Source organism: Hypanus sabinus, chromosome 13 (genome assembly GCF_030144855.1).
Source record: "Hypanus sabinus isolate sHypSab1 chromosome 13, sHypSab1.hap1, whole genome shotgun sequence".
In the NCBI taxonomy this organism is placed as follows: domain Eukaryota; kingdom Metazoa; phylum Chordata; class Chondrichthyes; order Myliobatiformes; family Dasyatidae; genus Hypanus; species Hypanus sabinus.
This window is the reverse complement of record NC_082718.1, coordinates 99,985,057-100,005,170: the sequence shown is the minus strand read 5'-3', so window position 1 is coordinate 100,005,170 and position 20,114 is coordinate 99,985,057. Positions and strand designations below refer to the sequence as shown.

At 41.8% G+C, this 20,114-nt stretch overlaps 1 long non-coding RNA gene across 2 annotated transcripts in view; it reads left to right on the top strand.

The window, feature by feature from the left end:
• Positions 1–20,114, top strand: part of LOC132404205 (uncharacterized) — a 145,995-nt gene that overhangs the window by 118,014 nt on the left and 7,867 nt on the right. For both annotated transcript variants that reach the window (XR_009515463.1, XR_009515462.1), the window contains exon 4: positions 17,442–17,530. This is a non-coding gene — a long non-coding RNA (uncharacterized LOC132404205). The remainder of the gene's footprint in view (positions 1–17,441; positions 17,531–20,114) is intronic.

Below are 20,114 nucleotides of genomic sequence, written 5' to 3'. Positions count from 1 at the left end.
GTGCCATACCCCTGGCACTTTTCCCAGTGCGGGTAGTTGCTATCCAATAGGTTTTCGGGTAAATTCCAGACCAAACACAGAGGACCATTTTCACTGGTAGGACATGGTTTCTACAATAGAAAGATATCTTTTGTATGATGCACTCTGTGATACAGGTAACAGTCTTCTATGAGATGTAAGGAAAATATACACTCAGTGACTACTTTATTAGGTGCAGGCGGTACTTAATAAAGTGGCCACTGAGTGTATGCTCATGGTCTTCTACTGCTGTAGTCCATCCACTTCAAGGTCAGAATCACTGGCACATATCATGCAATTTGTTGTTTTGCAGCAGCAGTACATTGCGGCACATAATAATAATAATTAAAAAACTATAGATTACAAGGAGTATATATAAAAATAACTTAAGTAAATAATGCAAAAAAGAAAGCAAAAAATAATATTGAGATAGTGTTCATGGGTTCAGAAATCTGCTGGCTGAGGGGAATGTTGCTGAAATGTTGAGAGCATGTCTTCAGGCTTTTGTCCTCTTTGATGGAAACAATGAGAAGAAGGCACCATGATGAGGGTCCTTACTGGCTTGTTGAGGCATGGCCTTTGAAGGCATCCTTGATGTTGGAGAGGCTTGTGCCCAAGATGCATCTGGCTGAGCTTACAACTTTCTGCAGATTTTTCCAATCACCTCCATACTGTCACCTTCCTGTCAGTTTAACCCAGTCTGGCCATGCACCTCTGACATCTCTCATTTTCACCCACATAGCTGCCACTCACAGGATGCTTTTATTGTTTCTCGCACCATTCTCTGTAAACTTTCGAGACTGTTGTGCATGATAATCCCAGGAGATCAGCAATTTCTGAGATACTCAAACCACCCTGTTTGGCTCCAATAATCATTCCACAGTTGAAGTCATTTAAATCACATTGTGATGTTTGATCTGAGTAACAACTGAAGCTCTTGACCATGTCTGCACATCTTTATGCATTGAGTTACTGCCTTGTGATTGGCCAAGTAGATATTTGCATTGACGAGCAGGAGTATGGGTATACCCAATAAAGTTGACACTGAGTATATATCACTGCAGTAAACTTTTGATCTTTCTAGCAAATGTCCATATAACACATTTTAATTTGTACATCAAGCTATACATTATTCATCAGTATTATTAAAAAGAATTTTCATTGGAAAATTCAGCTTTGTTTAGTATCATTCTGATTTAAAAGTAATAAATATCCATAGTCCATGCTCATTTTCTTCATCTCAAACTCATAAGCCACCACTCTCCGCTGAACATCGACGGCTCCTCGGTAGAGATCGTTAAGAGCACCAAATTTCTTGGTGTTCACCTGGTGAAGAATCTCACTTGGTCCCTCAACACCAGCACCATAGCAAAGAGATCCCAGCAGAGTATCTACTTTCTGCAAAGGCTGAGGAAAGTCCATCTCCCACCCGCACCCCCCCCCCCCATCCTCACCACATTCTACAGGGGTTGTATTGAGAGCATCCTGAGCAGCTGCATCACTGCCTGGTTCGGAAATATCGGCATCTGGGATCGCAAGACCCTGCAGCGGATAGTGAGGTCAGCTGAGAAGATCATCGGGGTTTCTCTTCCGCCATTACAGACATTTACACTACACGCTGCATCCACAAAGCAAACAGCATTATGAAGAACCCCACACACCCCTCATACAAATCCTTCTCCCACCTGCCATTTGGGAAAAGGCACCAAAGCATTCAGGCTCTCACGAGCAGGCTATGTAACAATTTCTTCCCTCAAGCCATCAGACTCCTCAATACCCAGAGTCTGGACTGACACCAACTTACTGCCCTCTACTGTGCCTATTGTCTTGTTTATTATTTACTGTAATGCCTGCACTCTCTTGCGGACTTTATGCAGTCCTGGGTAGGTCTGTAGTCTAGTGTAGTTTTTTTCTGTGTTGTTTTTATGTAGTTCAGTGTAGTTTTTGTATTGTTTCAGGTAGCACCATGGTCCTGAAAAACATTCTCTTGTTTTTACTGTGTACTGTACCAGCATTTATGATTGAAATGACAATAAAATCGACGACTTGACTTAATAAGTAAAGTATGGCTTTGGGCACTTCTAAATATTTTCAGTCCATAGCCTCCCGTACTGTCGTGATGAGGCCACACTCAGGTTGGAGGAGAATCACCTCATATTACATCTGGGTAGCCTCCAACCTGATAGCATAAGCATCAAATTCCCAAACTTCCGGTAATGCGCCCCCTCACCATTCCTCATTCCCATTTCCCTCTCACCTTATCACCACCCTCTGGTGGTCCTTCCCTTTTTCTTTCTTCCATGGCTTCTGTCCTCTCCTACCAGAATCCCCCTTCTCCAGCTCTGTATCTCTTTCACCAATCAACTCCCAGCTCTTAACTTCACCCCTTCCACCCTTCCTGGTTTCTCTTACCAATTTGTGATTCTTCTTTCCCTCCCCCCACTTTCTTACTCTGACCCCTCATCTTTTTTTCCCAGTCCTGATTAAGGGTCTCGGCTCTACTCTTTTCCATAGATGCTGCCTGGCCTGCTGAGTTCCTCCAGTATTGTGTGTGTGTGTGTGTGTGTGTGTGTGTGTGTGTGTGTGTGTGTGTGTGTGTGTGTGTGTGTGTGTGTGTGTGTGTGAGTGTGAGTGTGTGTGTGTGTGTGTGTGTGTGTGTGTGTGTGTGTGAGTGTGAGTGTGTGTGTGTGTGTGTGTGTGTGTGTGTGTCTGTGTGTGTGTGTGTGTGTGTGTGTGTGAGTGTGAGTGTGTGTGTGTGTGTGTGTGTGTGTCTGTGTGTGTGTGTGTGTGTGTGAGTGTGTGTGTGTGTGTGTGTGTGTGTGTCTGTGTGTGTGTGTGTGTCTGTGTGTGTGTGTGTGTGTGTGTGTGTGTGTCTGTGTGTCTGTGTGTCTGTGTGTGTGTGTGTGTGTGTGTGTGTGTGTGTCTGTGTGTGTGTGTGTCTGTGTGTGTGTGTGTGTGTCTGTGTGTGTGTGTGTGTGTGTGTGTGTGTGTGTGTGTGTGTGTGTGTGTGTCTGTGTGTGAAACTTAAATATTCCTGCATCCTTTGTACACTTCCACTCACTTACAATAAATTGCAATGCTTTAAGTTTTGGAACTGTAGTTTGACAAAATTAGATGTAGAGAGGAAGGTAGCAGTAGATTAGTATCTACCATTTTGGCTTGGGATGGTGATGTACAATAGCTGATGGAACAGCAAAAACCCCTGTTTTTTTTATATATTGTAGTAACAGATAACCTCTTTCAATCAACAATACCATCAATCACCCTCTCCTCAACAATCCCAAATATTAGTTTTGACTCCTTCACACAGCCTTTCAAACAAATTCTTACATTTGAACAGTGGTGGTGTGAAAACTGCTCTGTTTGGGTTTCTTAGCTAATTGTCAGTCCAGCAGCCAGGTTTATCAGTTACAAGTTGGCTCCTCACTAGGATTTTGTTGTAAATGATAAGCAAGGAAACTTGACTTTATTACTTACATCCTTCATATACATGAGGAGTAAAAATCTTTATGTTATGTCACATTCAAATGTGTAAATATAGTAATTTATAATAAATATTATGTGCAACAGGATAGTCAATATAATGCAGAAATACAGTTGTGTCAGCATGAATTAATCAGTCTGATGTCCCGGTGGAAGAAGCTGTCCTGGAGCCTGTTGGTTCTGACTTTTATGCTGCGGTACCATTTCCCGGATGGTAGCAGTTCAAACAGTTTATGGTTGAGGTGACTTGGGCCTCCAGTGATCCGTTGGACTCCTTTTACACACCTGTCTTTGTAAATGTCCTCAATAGTGGGAAGTTCTCATCTACAGATGTACTGGACTGTCTGCACCACTCTCTGCAGAGTCCTGCGATTGAGGGAGGTACAGTTCCCATACCAGGCAGTGATGCAGCCAGTCAGGATACTCTCAATCGTGCCCTTATAGAAAGTTCTTAGAATTTGGGGGCCATACCAAACTTCTTCAACCATCTGAGGTGAAAGAGATGCTGTTGTGCCTTCTTCACCACACAGCCAGTAAGTACGGACCATGTGAGATCCTCGGTGATGTTTATGCCAAGTAACTTAAAGCTGTTCACCCTCTCAACCCCAGATCCATTGATGTCAATCGGGGTTAGCCCGTCTCCTTTCCTCCTGTAGTCCACAACCAGCTCCTTTGTTTTTGAAGCGTTGAGGGAGAGGTTGTTTTCTTGACACCACTGTATCAGGGTGATGACTTCTTCTCTGTAGGCTGCCTCATTATTATTTGAGATTAGGCCAATCAGTGTAGTGTCATCAGCAAATTTAATTAGCAGATTGGGGCTGTGGGTGGCGATACAGTTATGGGTATACAGAGAGTAAAGGGGGGGCTTAGGACCCAGCCCTGAGTGGTGAGGGAGCCCACTCTTACCACCTGCTGGTGATCTGACAGGAAGTCCACCTCCTGCAGCATCACTTGGTGATTTGTATTTCTGTCTCCTTTGGAGATCAGGGAATAATCGTGTGTTGGTCCAAATTATCTGCTAGAGAAACTCAGCTGGCCAAGAAGCATCTACTGGGGGAAAGGAATTGTTGAATTTTATGAGGAGATTGAGAGAGAAGATAGTCATTATACAGAGGATACAGGGTCTCAACCTAAGACGGGAATCATTCCTCTCCCCTCCCACAGATGCTGTTTAGCTCTTTCAGTTCATCCAGCAGGTTGTTTGTTGCACCTGCTTCCAGCATTTGCAGCCTCATGTGTTTCCAACTTAATTGCATGTTGGTGTTTCTTCCTGACCAGGAAAGTGAAGTGATGGGCTCCAGAAATTCACAGGATCTACCTGCATGGCAGAATATCTAAACCACAGAACCGTTGCTGCATCAAGTCCAGTAGGACAATCACATTGGTCTTCCCCTATTGCTCTGCAAACTGTTCTCTCTACCCTGCCTGTTCAAATCCCTTTTGATTGATTCTGTTTCCCCTGCTTCTATTTGTACTACTGCTCCGATTTGAAATATATCTCCACATCCCCCCCTGTATCTTTCACTCAAATTTTAAATCTGTGTGTTCTAATGGGAAAAGCATCTCCCTATATTTATCATATTTAAAACACTCATGATCTTGTACACATTTATCAAATTTCTTTTCAACCCTGGCTTCTCTAGTCTGACCTTACAGCTGAAATTCCCGGTCTCTGGAACCATTCTAGTAAATCCTATCTCTGGGACCTTTTGCATTCTTTCCAATGTTAAATGGCTGGAATTGGATGCAGTTTTCCAGCTGTGGTCTCACCAGTATTTTATGGGAGTTCAACCTAACCTTCCTCTGTCTGTGCTCCATGATCTATTGAATTGCAGGATCACATGTGCTCTGCTAACCACTCTCTATCTTCCCTGCCACTTTCAAGGATTTATGAGCATTTAGCCTGAAGTTCTGCATGTACTTCACAATCCTGCCACTTATTATCTCTCCTTAATCTTCCTGCCAAAATGCATCATTTCACACTCTGCTGCATTAAATTTCATCTGCCATTTAGTCTGCCCACTGAGCCAGCCTGCTATCTTTAATATAATACTATATAATCCCCTTTACTATCATCTGTGTTTGGGCATAGCCCGGAAAGTGGTGGCAGGAGTCCACAGGGTAGTCATCGTAAGTCATAAATGATGGAGGGTGGTAAGGGGATAGTATTGATCTCCTCAGGTGAAAGGTACCACAGCATAAGAGCCAGACTACCAGGCTGGGTAACAGCTTTTTCTCCCAGGCTGTTAAACTTTTGAATCTCCTGCTGCCACCGAGCAAATATATACACTCCACAAATGCCCTGCCACACTCCCCCAACTCCCCAACTGGCAGACACCCTCTCATCCTACATTGGCCACTTTTTATCTTTTATTGCTGAGCTTCACATACTTATATGACTGCTTGCTTTATCACAGTAGTGTCAGTAACATTGCACTGTCTTACATAAACATGCACTTCACACTTTATGCCAACCTGTCAATATTCAGGCTATAGACACAAAATGCTGGAGGAACTCAGCAGGCCAGGCAGCATCTGTGGAAAAGAGAACAGTCGATGTTTGGGACCAAGACCCATCAGCAGGACTGTAATTTTTAGGCCATGTCACTCAGGGACTTCTGTTAATATTATTTTGAGACTGTAATTGCTGGATCGTAACCATATGTACTGTCTCTTGCTCCTTGGCCCCGAAGGAACGCTGTTTCATTTAGCCGTCTACATGTGTATGCTTGAACGGCAATAAACTTGAACTTTCCTGCGTAGTCCACAAATGCTAATTACTTTAAGCCCTGGACATACATGAAGCCTAAGAATATCCCCAAGGACTTTTTCTGTTCATCTCTTACTTTTCCGTAAATGGAGCACCCCTAGAGGTGTTAGTTCAGCAAGAAGCCTTCAGGAAGTGGGAGTCTGATATTCTGGTTAAGTCATCCTGAAAGCGCTAATAAGAGGGGCAAGAAAAAGATCGTCAAAGGGTGTGGCTTTTCATGAGGTCCAGGTATTGGACATAATTGAGCCACAGTTTTGCTCCTTCTACCCAATAAGGGAAGCACCAACTTCAATTTCCTCATTGGGTTTTCCCACACCCTTGACACCTTATTCAACAGCACTTACATTTATTTTTATTTTTATTTTGATATACAGCACAGTAACAGGCCAGCCTGGCCCATGAGCCCTCACCACCCAATTACACCCATGTGACCAATCAACCTGAAGATCTTTAGAATGTGGGAGGAGAAGAGCACGTGCAGGAAACCCATACAGTCATGAATCAGCCAACGCACACAAAATGCTGGTGGAACACAGCAGGCCAGGCAGCATCTATAGGAACAAATACAGTCGACGTTTCGGGCCAAGACCCTGAAACGTAGACTATACTTCTTCCTATAGATGCTGCCTGGCCTGCTGCATTCCACCAGGATTTTGTGTGTATTGTGTAAATTTCCAGCATCTGCAGATTTCCTCATGTCATGCAGTCATGAATCAGAATCAGGATTATTATCACTGGCATGTGACGTGAAACTTGTTAACTTAGCAGCAGCAGTTTAATGCAATGCATCATCCAGCAGAGAGAGAAAAATAAATAAATAAAACAAATAATCATAATTAATATTCAAAAATAATAAACGAACAAGTAAATCAATTACAGTATACATATATTGAATAGATTTTTTAAAAACATGCAAGAACAGAAATACTGTATTGTTGAAAAAAAATGTGAGGTAGTGTCCAAAGATTCAATATCCATTTAGGAATTGGATGACAGAGGGGAAGAAGCTGTTCCTGAATCGCTGAGTGTGTGTCCTCAGGCTTCTGTACCTCCTTCCTGATGGTAACAATGAGAAGAGGGCATGCCCTGGGTGCTCGAGGTCCTTAATAATGGACGCTGCCTTTCACGAGGAGAATGTACAAATGCATTACAAACAGCAGTGGAATTGAACCCAGTTCACTGTCACTAACACTGTAGTAGCATTATGCTAGCCACCTTGCCACCAAAATTTAAATCAGGCTTTCAAATCTGCTGTGGGTGCTCTTCCATTCTAAGACAGGATAATGACAACTTATGAAAATGCTGGAAGACTAAAATAAAAACAGAAAATGCTGGAGACACTCAGCAGGTCAAGAAGCTTCTGTGGAAAGAGGAACAGCTAACGTTACAGTACATTTTTTGCATTGTTAATGTCCGGGTCTGGGAAATGTAATTTATGTGTACTTTTCCACTCTGGGAAAGTTCACAATGCAATGTAAATGATGAGCTAGGTTTTTAACATGCCCTCTGTTGAGCAAATCTGTTGTAACAGTTCCCATAATGGAAACCTCCTGACTATCAGTCAAGGAAGCAATAATTTGATGCTTGGATGGGAAGCTTGCATACTCACAATGTGAATACAGTGGAAGCTCCTGTGTAATTCCTCAGGCAGTTGTTGGGTATATTACATTGACAAATTGACTAAAACTGCCCCCATATGTGACTCTCATCCCTTTATCATGCGGGGTTCCATATTTCAAAGCTAAAATCAGGCTGCATTCTGTTGGATCTATTTCCTAGAGAAAGCCCCAGCCCTAACCCAACCACCTCTCCTCACATTCAGATTAGGAATTTAGAAACCATTAATCCTTAGAATGGTCTTGGTCGAAGTAATTTATTTGACGAGAAGCACTAATTGTGCAGTACTGTACCTGCTCCATGTTGTACTTAGTACTGGGTTCAGTAAGTTTACCAGTGGCACGGTCTCTGGTCCTCACCTCCAGCACAATGTATGTGTGGAATTTTCATGTTCTCTCTGTGACCACATGTATTTCCATATGGTCCTCTGGTTTCCTCCTGCATCCCAATGACACGCAGGTTAATTGGCCAAGATAAATTGCCCCTTGTGTGTGAGGGATGGAATTTTGTGGGCAGTATGGTAGTGTAGTGCTTAGCATAAAGCTTTAGAGCACCAACTATTAGATCTGTATTCAAATTCTGCCACTGTTCATAAGGAGTTTGTGTTTTCTTCCCACGACTGTGCAGGTTTCCTCAGTGTGCTCCAGTTTCCTCCCACATTTGAAAGACGGATTAGTAGGTTAATTGGTTTCATGGATGTAATCAGCTAATGCTCACCATTCTAGCATCTTTCCTGTAATAACATAGGCTCTTAACTTGTTAAGCAGCCTCATGTGTGGCGCCTTGTCAGAGGCCTTCTGAAAATCCAAGTGTACAATACCCACCGATTTTCATTTGTCTATCCTCATTGTTATTTTTTTTAAAAATTCCAATAGATTTGTCAGGCAAGATTTTCCCTTAAGGTAGCCACACTGACCACAGCCTATTTTATCATGTGCCTCCAAGTACCCTGAAACCACAGCCTTAACAATTGACCCCAATATCTTCCCAACCACTGAGGTCAGCCTAGCTGGCCTATAATTTCCTTTCTTCTGCCTTTCTATCTTCTTGAAGAGTGGAGCGACATTTGAAATTTTCCGTTCCTCCAGAAATAATCCAGAATCAATTGACTCTTGAAAGATCATTACTAATGTCTCCAAATCTCTTCAAATCTCTTCAGCCACCTCTTTCAAACCCTGGAGTGTATAGCAACTGGTCCAGGTGACTTATCTACCTTCAGACCTTTAAGTTTCCCAAGAACCTTCTCCCTGGTAATGGCAACTTCAAACAATTCTGCATCCTGATGCTTTGAACTTCTGGCATTCTGCTGGTGTCTTCCACAGTGAAGACTGATGCAAAATACTTACTTAGTTCACCCGCCATTTCCTTGTCCTCCAATACTACCTCACCAGCTTCATTTTGCAGCAGTCTGATATCTACTTTCGCCTCCCTTTTACACTTTATATATCTGATGAAACTTTTGATATCTTCTTTAATATTATTGGCTAGTTTACCTTCGTATTCCATCTTTTCCTTCTTTGTGTATCCTTGGATGTAAAGTTCCCAGCTGTAATCTTCTTTCAGCCATGATTCACAGATGCCTACATATCATATATTAGATGCCAAACTGTAACTGCGCTACAAGTTCATCTACTCTATGCCGTAGACTGCGCACATTCAAATATAACACCTTCAGTCCAGTATTTACCCTTTTCAATTTTGTCCACCTTTTACATTGCAACTCATCCTGTTGATTGCAATTTACCCTATCATCAGCCTCTCCTTGCTAGCAGTCTCACTACACATTGCCTCTGTTTGTAAGCCAACTAACTCATCCTCAGTACTAACATTCCATTTCCCATCCCACTGCCAAGTCAGTTTAAACCCTCCCAAAAATCTCTGGTTCTTTTCTCCAATGGCTTCCCGCAGTCCAAAGACCTACCAGTTAGTCAGTTAATTGGTCATTGTAAATTGTCCTGTCATTAGGCTAGGGTTAAGTAGGTGGGTTGCTGGGTGGTGCCACTCATTGGGCTGGAAGGACCTGTTTTGTGATATTTCTCTAAAAAAATAAAAATATCATCTTCAAACTGCAAGATCATGTGCTGTTTACATCTTATATCCCTGGTGTGCCTCAGAGATCTGTACTGGGTCCAATGTTGTCTGTCATATACATTAATGATCTGGATGCTGGGGTGGTAAATTGGATTAGTAAGTATGCAGATGATATTAAGGTAGGTGGCATTGTGGATAATTAAGTAGGTTTTCAAAGCTTGCAGAGAGATTTAGGCCAGTTAGAAGAGTGGGCTGAAAGATGGCAGATGGAGTTTAATGCTGATAGGTGTGAGGTGCTACATTTTGGTAGGACTAATCAAAATAGGATATACATGGTAAATGGTAGGGCATTGAGGAATGTAGTAGAACAGAGTGATCTAGGAATAATGGTGCATAGTTTCCTGAAGGTGGAATCTCATGTGGATAGGGTGGTGAAGAAAGCTTTTGGTATGCTGGCCTTTATAAATCAAAGCATTGAGTACAGGAATTCGGATGTAATGTTAAAATTGTACAAGGCCTTGGTGACACCAAATTTTGTGTATTGTGTACAGTTCTGGTCACTGAATTATAGGAAAGATGTCAACAAAATAGAGAGAGTACAGAGAAGATATACTAGAATGTTACCTGGGTTTCAACACCTAAGTTACAGAGAAAGGTTGAACAAGTTAGGTCTTTATTCTTTGAAGCGTAGGAGGTTGAGGGGGGACTTGATAGAAGTATTTAAAATTATGAGAGGGATAGATAGAGTTGACCTGTATAGGCTTTTTCCATTGAAAGTAGGGGAGATTCAAACAAGAGGACGTGAGTTGAGAGTTGGGGGCAAAAGTTTAGGGGTAACACGAGGGGGAACTTCTTTACTCAGAGAGTGGTAGCTGTGTGGAATGAGCTTCCAGTAGAAGTGGTAGAGGCAGGTTTGATACTGTCATTTAAAAAAGAATTGGATAGGTATATGGACAGGAAAGGAATGGAGGGTTATGAGCTGAATGCAGGTTGGTGGGACTAGATGAGAGTAGGCGTTCGGCATGGACTAGAAGGGCCGAGATGGCTTGTTCCCGGGCTGTAATTGTTATATGGTTATAATCCACAATGATGTCACTGTGTTCTCTTCCACATGATTTCGTTAATATGCAAATTCACAGCAGTCAGCGAGCACTCAAACACTTTAGAGCCCATCCACCTGCTGTACTTGGGAGGCAGTGACATTCTTCACCATTCTTTGGTTACTTGACCAGCAAAATGTTACATGTGGTGCTATGAATGTGTACCTGTACTTTGGTGTGGTTCATTGTTCAATTTATTTTTTTTCTCATTTGCACAATGCAGGTGCAAGAATCTTCTCCAAATCTTATTGAAAGTGCTGAAATAAAAATCAACCATCATGGGGGAGATGGGGTAGAAAGGGTATTCTTCTGGCTACATAAGATGTTTTGGCTAAAATTGTTCCCAGGGAAAAGTTTGGTATAATTCAATCATCAAATGTTTTATTGATTGTCGTTTTATTCTATCTAAATATTTCCTGAATTTACGTGATGGGAGTTGGAATTATTCATTGCTAAAACACCTTACAGGAATGAGCTGAATATTAAACCTACATTGTTGTTTGCTTTTAAAACTTCTCCTGTGGTTTGCAGAGTCAGCTGATGTTCATCCCTTTGCGAAGAATTGGTGGTAAAGCTGACAAAGGAAGTGGTCAGTGGCCATTGTTCACTTCCTCTCATCTTTGTGCGCTTGAATTGAAAGCAGAGATTATGGCTTCAGACTGTGCATTGATACTATTTATTAATTTGACCCAACAAATAATGCGTAATGTATTAAAGAATGATGAGCATTCTCCAATCCAAAAATGGGATACCAATATTAATATCTTCTTTTTATTTTTGTGCGACTGTAATTTACCGATATTTGATATGTGTTTGCAGTCTTATATGTGCTTGTGCTGTGTGTGATTGTTGGTACTGTCTCTTGCACCTTGGCCCTGGAGGAATGCTGTCTCATTTGGCTGCATTCAGGGGTATCCATGCATGGTGGAATGACAATTAAACTTGAACTTGAACTTCAGTTTGACAGCAGTGTGCAAAATTAATTTTACACCCAGAATGGTGCCACCATGATTTGTAAAACTAATCAAATTTCTACCTTTCATAAAATTCACTGTTTTCCCAATAATTAATTTATAAATGTCTTGTAATTTCTTTTCAGCATGAGTCATGGAATTAAAGTACGTTGCTCTTTTCATAAACATACACATGTCTGTGGACTATACTTGATCTTTCAAGTATGCTCCTTCCTCCTCTCAGTTGTCTAATTATAATTCTATAAGAATGGGAATCTATGGCAAACTGCTGCTTCAGACCCAAGGTACTGACAGTGTCCCCAACTCACTTTTGAGCAAAATTGGAATGCACAGTACTGGAGTTAGAAAGTTGGCAGAGAATGAGGATAATGGACAGAAATCAGGGATTAGGAATAGATGGGTCAGTAGCGGTGTGCTACACGCAGCGCTAAAATTACGACACGGAGTCGGTAACTGCAGTCGAAGGAAAAAACTTTATTCGAAATCCTCAGCCTCACTTTTAACCCTCCCTCAACCTGCCCCCCGTGGCACAGAGGCTCCAAAGCTCTGTGCTCGTAAACCCCCGTAGGCTATCTAATTATGAGCTGGTTCGGATGTGCCAGGAAATGGGTCGCCACATAAAGCGCGAGAGTCTGAAAGTCCTGAGGAACAGGGTTTTGAATTCCGTGTACTTGCCGTCTGCCGGGGGCGACTGTACGAACTCCGCGACCTGGGCCGCTGTGTCCTGGTCGAGGGAGCTCACCACGTAGTAGTAACGGGTGTCTTCTGAGGTGATCTGGCGAACATGGAATTGGGCTTTGGCTTGCTGGAACCATAGGTTCGGTCGCTGTGTCCAGAAACCTGGCAGTTTCAACGAAACCGCATGAACAGAGGCGGCGTCGGTCATTTCTGGTCCAAAGATCGTTTGGACCGTCGGGGTCACCAATTGTAGCGGTGTGCTACACGCAGCGCTAAAATTACGACACGGAGTCGGTAACTGCAGTCGAAGGAAAGACTTTATTCGAAATCCTCAGCCTCACTTTTAAGCCTCCCTCAACCTGCCCCCCGTGGCGCAGAGGCTCCAAAGCTCTGTGCTCGCAAACCCCCGTAGGCTATCTAATTGTGAGCCGGTTCGGATGTGCCAGGAAATGGGTCGCCACAGGTCTTTATTTTTTGGTTGAGAGCCAATGACTGGTTGATAGGCCTGCACTGGAGAGAGTCCAGAGGAGGTTCACAAGAATGACACCGGGAATGAATGGGTTAACATATGCAGAGCATTTGATGGCCCTGGACCTGTTTAGAAGAATGAAACGAGATCTCATTGAAATGTATCAGATATTGAAAGGCCTTAGATAGAGTGGAGGTGGAGAGGATTTTCCTGTAGTGGGGGAGTCTAGGACCAGAGGACACAACCTTTTATGACGGGACTTATGTGGATTGCACATAAGTCTTTTGTCTCTGAAAGCATGGGAAGTAATTCAAATTGAATTGTACAAAAATCTTCGAAACTTTGGCAGCATGGAGGTGGAGTGATACTTCCACTTCATTTGTTGTCTAGAGTCAGGAGCCGCAGTCTCCAAATAAGGACACAGCCATTCATGACTGACATTACCAGGAGTTTCTCCACCTCACTGAACCTATGGTATTCTCTGTTCAGAAGGGTTGTGGAGGCTCACTTGTTCGATATATTCAGGCTGTATGAATGCTTAGGTAATAAGGGGCCAGGGAGAAGAAAAATGGAATTGGGGTTAAAGATCATCCATGACCAGATTGAAAGCCAGAGCAGCCATATAGGGCAGACTGGTCTATTTCTCTTGTTATTATATCCTCCTTTGCTATGAATAGCAGCCTGCATCATTAGTTGAATTGTGTTATATATGTGTTACCATATTGTCTTTAAGGAATGCATGGCTAGAAAATATCTCAGTACCTGCGCTTCTACTTAAAGTATATTAATTCTTCAACAATTCCATTACAAACAAACTGCTTACAATGGCAACTGAGTATAGCCCTTGAATGAGTCCATCTGGAAATTGTCTTACATTCCTGAGAAAAGTACTATCAAGTAATATTGAGATTTACAAGTATGGAAACACCAATGCCCATGAATGGAAAAGCCTATAGAGAGTACTGACCACATCCCAATTCATCATAGGAAAAGCCCTCCCCACCATTGAGCATACCTGCAAGGTGCAGTGTCACAGGAAAACAAGGACCCCCATTATCCACCTTCTAGGCCATGCTCTCTTCTTGCCGCTGTCATTGGGAAGAAGGTACAGAAGCCTTAGGCCCCACACCACCAGGTTCAAGAACAATTATCCTTCAACCATCAAGCTCCTGAATCAGATTCGATAAATTCACTCAGCTCAACACTGAACTAATTCCAGAACCTATGGACTCGCTTTCAAGGACTCTACAACCCACGTTCTCAATATATTTATTTATTCATTCATTCATCCATTTATTTATTTATTTATTTATTTAAAGATTCAAGATTCAAAAACTTCATTGTCATTCTAACCTTACATCAGCTCTGCAGGGCAGAATGAGACAGCGTTTCCCAGGAGCAGTGCAATCATAACATAACAAACGCAACACTAAATAATAAACATAACAATAAATAGTAAAACACAACAGCCACAAGTCAGATAAAAACAAGTTATAAGTGTCCAGTGCAAGTTAAAAGTGTCCAAAGCAGAGTCAGGTAGAGCAGCTATTTAGCAGTCTGACTGCCTGTGGGAGGAAGCTGTTTAGTAGCCTTGTGGTTTTAGTTTTGATGCTCCTGTAATGTTTACCTGATGGCAGAAGAACAAACAGTTCATGGAGAGGGTGTGAGGGGTCTTTAATGATGTACTGTGTCTTCTGGAGGCATCGACTCTGAAAGAGGTCTTGGACAGAAGGTAGGGAGACCCCAATAACCTTCTCTGCTCCCCTAACCACCCTCTGCAAGGCTTTTTTGTCGGCAGCACTGCAGCTGGAGTACCAGGTTGTGATGCAAAAGGTCAGCACACTCTCGACCATGCCTCTATAAAATGTAGTTAAGATGTTAGTGGGGAGTGATGCTTGTTTAAGCTTCCTCAAAAAGTGCTGGGCTCATTTCACAATTCCAGTGGCGTTCCTGGACCAGGTGAGATTTTCCGAGATCTGCACCCCAAGGAACAGGAGTGTTTTCCACTCTCTCCACTGTGGAGCCGCTGATGGTGTGTGTTCAGGCTGAGACCGTCTGAAATCAGCGATCATTTCCTTGGTTTTGGTGACATTAAGCATCAAGTTATTGTCACTGCACCAGCTCTCTAGGTGTTTGACCTCCTCCCTGTACATTGTTTCATCATTTTTGCTGATGAGCCCCACCACTGAGGTATCATCAGCAAATTTAATGATCAGGTTCTCCTTGAATCTGGCTGCACAGTCATGTGTTAGCAGTGTAAACAGCAATGGGCTGAGCACACAGCCTTGTGGGGATCCAGTGCTCAGTGTGATGGAGTCAGAGATGTTCCTGCCAACACGGACTGACTGTGGTCTCTTTGTCAAGAAATCCAGAATCCAGCAACACATGGCAGTGTTAAGGCCAAGCAGCAACAGTTTCTCCACTAGTCTCTGCGGGATGATGGTATTATTTATTTGTTGGTTTTTCTCTTTGTATTTGCAAAATTTGTTGTCTTTTGCACATTGGCTGCTTGTCAGTCTTGTAGTTTTCATTGATTCTATTGTGTTTCTTTGTATTTACTGTAAATACCCACAAGGAAATGAATCTCAGGATAATATATGGTGACATGTATGTACAATGATAATAAATTTACTTCAAACTTCTTAAGACTTATTAGTTGTACTTTACCACTTATGTTTCCTTCTCTCTTTGTTCCATTCCATCCTGTAAAGTGCTCCTGAATTCTGCAAGTTGCTTTTGTGCTGGTGCTTGTTTAATTAGCACTTAGAAGTCTCTGCTGCTGAATTAGTTCCCAATTTTTCCATGACTAAATTTATTTCTGTTTGTTTGGTAACTCATGAAATTCATTGAGAGGTGGGTCCCTGATATCCCTCTGGGGATAAAGGATCTGTATTTAGTGGAGATAATGACCATGGTTGTGGCATGATTGCTGGTTTCAGGCAATTTTATTTAATTATGTAATCTGAGATGGTAACAATTCCCTTTGCACATTTGAATACCTTCAACATGTTGTCTTTTTAATTGATTAACAGCACCTATCAATAATTTTAAGGCTGAAATGTTCAATTGTTTATATTTAATTAATTTTTGAGGTACAGCGCAGTGTAGGCATGCCACCCATCAATCCCCTAATTTAATCCTAGCCCAATCATGGGACAGTTTACAATGACAAAATAGCCTACCAATTGGTAGGTTGTTGGAATGTGGGAGGAAAGTGGAACACCCAGAGGAAATCCACATGATCAAGGGGAGAATGTACAAACTCCTTACAGGCAGTGGCGGGAATTAATGCAGATCACAGATACTGTAAAGCATTGTGCTAACCACTACACTACTTTGCTGCCCTAAATATGATTCTATTGAAAGTCAAACCAACATCAATAAAAACTAACCTTTCACTGTAGGATTTATTTAAAGAAAGCAAGTTTCACGTAGTGTTACATTTATGCTACTCATATACCTATAAATGTTTTATAATTAATCTTTACTTTATTTATTTCCTTTTATTGTACGTTTCTTTCCATTACTAAAACTATGACAGGTAATCCTGCTTTAAAATAAGCTCCAAGAATATAACTTTTGTGACACATCCAAGACTGGATTATGATTCCATACCTAGATAAATAATATTATGGCTTCATTTATAATTTGTAAAAAAAAAGTTCAGCTTCTTTTTAAAATTTGCTGTGTGCATTCTGCATTCTCAGAGATGTCACATTCCCATGGGAGTGCAAATGGAAGAAAAGGTAATTCTCCTAGTTTCCCAGCCAAAAACCAGGAAGAGATGCTTCCTTCTTTTCACGTTGTGGGATATTGCCATGTCAATAATTAATGCCAAGTTTGATGACATGTATCTGTGGAACCAGAAAGTGGCTTATTTTGTATGTATTGTTAACAGAACAATGCTTTGAGGAATACATTTAGGTTTTGCATCACACAGCACTGCTAGCTTCACTCAAGTCCAGATTAGAAAGTTTGGTTACAGATTTTAATGCAAGCAATGTGCAAGAAGTCATAAAGTAATACGGCTTTCTCTTTTTTTCAAGCTCCATTGAACTGAGGTCACCTTTTACTCTTTTTGTGTTGGAGTCTGTGTCATTAATCTTCATTAATAACCCTTATACACCCAACAAAATCATCAGAATGTGTTAATTGCTTTGTCATGCAAGGTAAAATTAGGCTGACGCGATCATCCTTAACAGCAGGCATTCCTTGATCTGCAGACTCCTCAATGATGTGCCTGCCCATTATATAATTATGTTTACCTTGGTTCCTTAAAGTTGCTGCATTATGTTTTGCAGGTTTCTAATAATTGAGTACCACAATGTGTTCCATGGTTCAACCAATTAGTTGCTGGAGGAGGAGAATTATTTGCTGGGAATAATTTGAGGTAAGAGCCAACATTCTATTGAAGGGTTATGAGGAAATGAGTTTACTACATTTTAGACATGTAGCACTCATATACAGGAAGCCTACTGCTTATTTTGAGCCTACCTAAGGAATGTGGGTTGAACTTCTCCACCAGCAGTGCACAGAGAGTGACAACTGACCAGGCCTAACACCATGTTTACAAAACCACAGTTTACTAATTCTTCCCAAATTGAAAATCTGGATTCTTCACCTTCTGCAATGAATGGCTGCAAAATATCCTATGCATTTTATATTTTCTGATAGTTTTCTGTGGCTTGCACATGGAGTTTGGAAGCTTTACCCACCTGCTGTTTGTTACTGCTGATTTTTTTTTATTGCTACCTATTGAAAACCCTACTGGACAATAATGAACCATGTGTGCAAAATGTTTGCAAGATGTACAGTGTTTTATAAAGCTGAATTGGAAGCATTTAACACCCTCTTTCTGTATCTTTGCTTTAAACTTACAATGATACAGATTTTACTACTTGAACACTTAAGGGAACAGACCATTCAGCCCACTATGTTGTGCTGAAGCAGCTAAAACGTAAATCAAAAACACCCAAACATCATGTCCATCTTCCTTACATCCATGTGCCTATCCAAACTTCTCTTAAAAGCCTCCAATGTATTTGCCTCTACCACCAACCCAGGCAGCACATTCTGGGTATCCAGCACTCCCTGAGGGAAATCTTAACCCTTACATCCCCCTTGAACCTACCCCCTCTCACCTTCAATGGATGGCCTCTGGTAGTAGGAAGTTCAACCCTGGGAACCAGATACTCCCTGTCTACTCTATCTATGTCTCTCTTGCAAATCTCTGTCGGATCTTCCCTCAGCCTCTGGCACTCCAGAGAAAACAACCCATTTATCCAGCCTCTCATGATAGCACGTGCCCTCTAAGCCAGGCAGCATCCTGGTAAATCCCTTCTGCCCCTCTCCAAAGCCTCAACATCCTTCCTATAGTGGGGCAACTAGAACTGTACACAATACTCTGGATATGGCCTGAATATTATTTTATAAAGCTGCAACATAACCTCTTGACTTTCAAACTCAATGCTTTGACTGATTAAAAACAAGCATTCCATAATCCTCCTTAACCACCTTATTGATCTGTGTAGCCACTTTCAAGGAGCTATGAACATGAATCCATATCTCTCTGCTCAGCAACACTTTCAAGGATCTTGCCCTTAACAGTGCACTGTTTCTTTGCATTTGCTCTACCAAGACGCAACATCTCACATTTATTTGCATTAAACCATCTGCCACTTCTCTGCCCATTTGTGCAACTGATCTATATCATGCTGTATTCTAATCAGTCTTCTACACTATCTGCAACCCCACTATCCAAAAACTAGGTAACCCGCTTTACTACATTTTCAGCCATGTCATTTATATACATCACAAACAGCAGAAGTCCCAGCACAGATCCCTGCAGAACACCACCAATTATAGCCCTCCAGCTCGAATAAGTTCCTTCAACCTCTACCCTCTGTCCTCTCTGCACAAGCCAGTTCTGGATCCAAACAGCCAATTCATCGCGATCCCATGCATCTTTATCTTCAGTAATCAGTAACGCCCAGTAAGGCTGAAGAGCCTTTGTCTGTGCTGTACTATGCAATAAAGGATTAGTTTTAATTAGAGTCATTTGCTGCAGTTGGCGATAAACTGATGTAAACTCTAAATGGCTGGCAAGAATTCTCTTTCCAAAAGAAGAAAGCCTGTGAGATGACAGTTACATAAATAAATGACTTAAACAGGAATTCCAAGTCAGATTGCCAGAACCTCCAGTTAGTAATGCCAACAGCGTCCCATCTGTACTGCTCAAGACATGTTCTCCAGAACATGTCAATATTCTAATTGATATATTCCTGCAATGATGCAATGTGGAAATCATCTCAGCAATATGAAAAAAAAAATTCTCGTTAACAACTAGTGTTAGTAATAGTATAACTAGCTGAATTGATGTAAAGATTTATATTTGCTAGTATCTCACAATCTTGATTGAGAAGTTACAGAACCTGGATCTCTGTATCTCCCTCTGCAATTAGATCCTTGACTTCCTAACTGGAAGACCACAATCTGTGCGGATTGGTGATAAAATATCTTTTTCGCTGACGATCAACACTGGCACAATTCAGGGGTGTGTGCTTAGCCCACTGTCCACAACTGTGTGGCTAGGCATAGCTCAAATAACATCTATAAATTTGCTGATGATACAATCATTGTTGGTAGAATCTCAGATGGTGACGAGAGGGCATACAGGAGTGAGATATGCCAGCTAGTGGAGATGTGTCACAGCAACAACCTGGCCCTCAACATCAGTAAGATGAAAAAGTTGATTGTGGACTTTAGGACGAGTAAGATGAAGGAACACATACCAATTCTCATAGAGGGATCAGATGTGGAGAGAGTGAAATTTTGAGAGTACAAAGCTTACATGTGCCTGTCAGAATAAAAGGTAAAGATACCTAGTGCAGGGAATCTTGGTTTTCAAGAGATATGGAGGCGCAGGTTAAGAGGTGCATAGCAGGTATAGGCAAGTAGGAACAAATGAGGTGCTT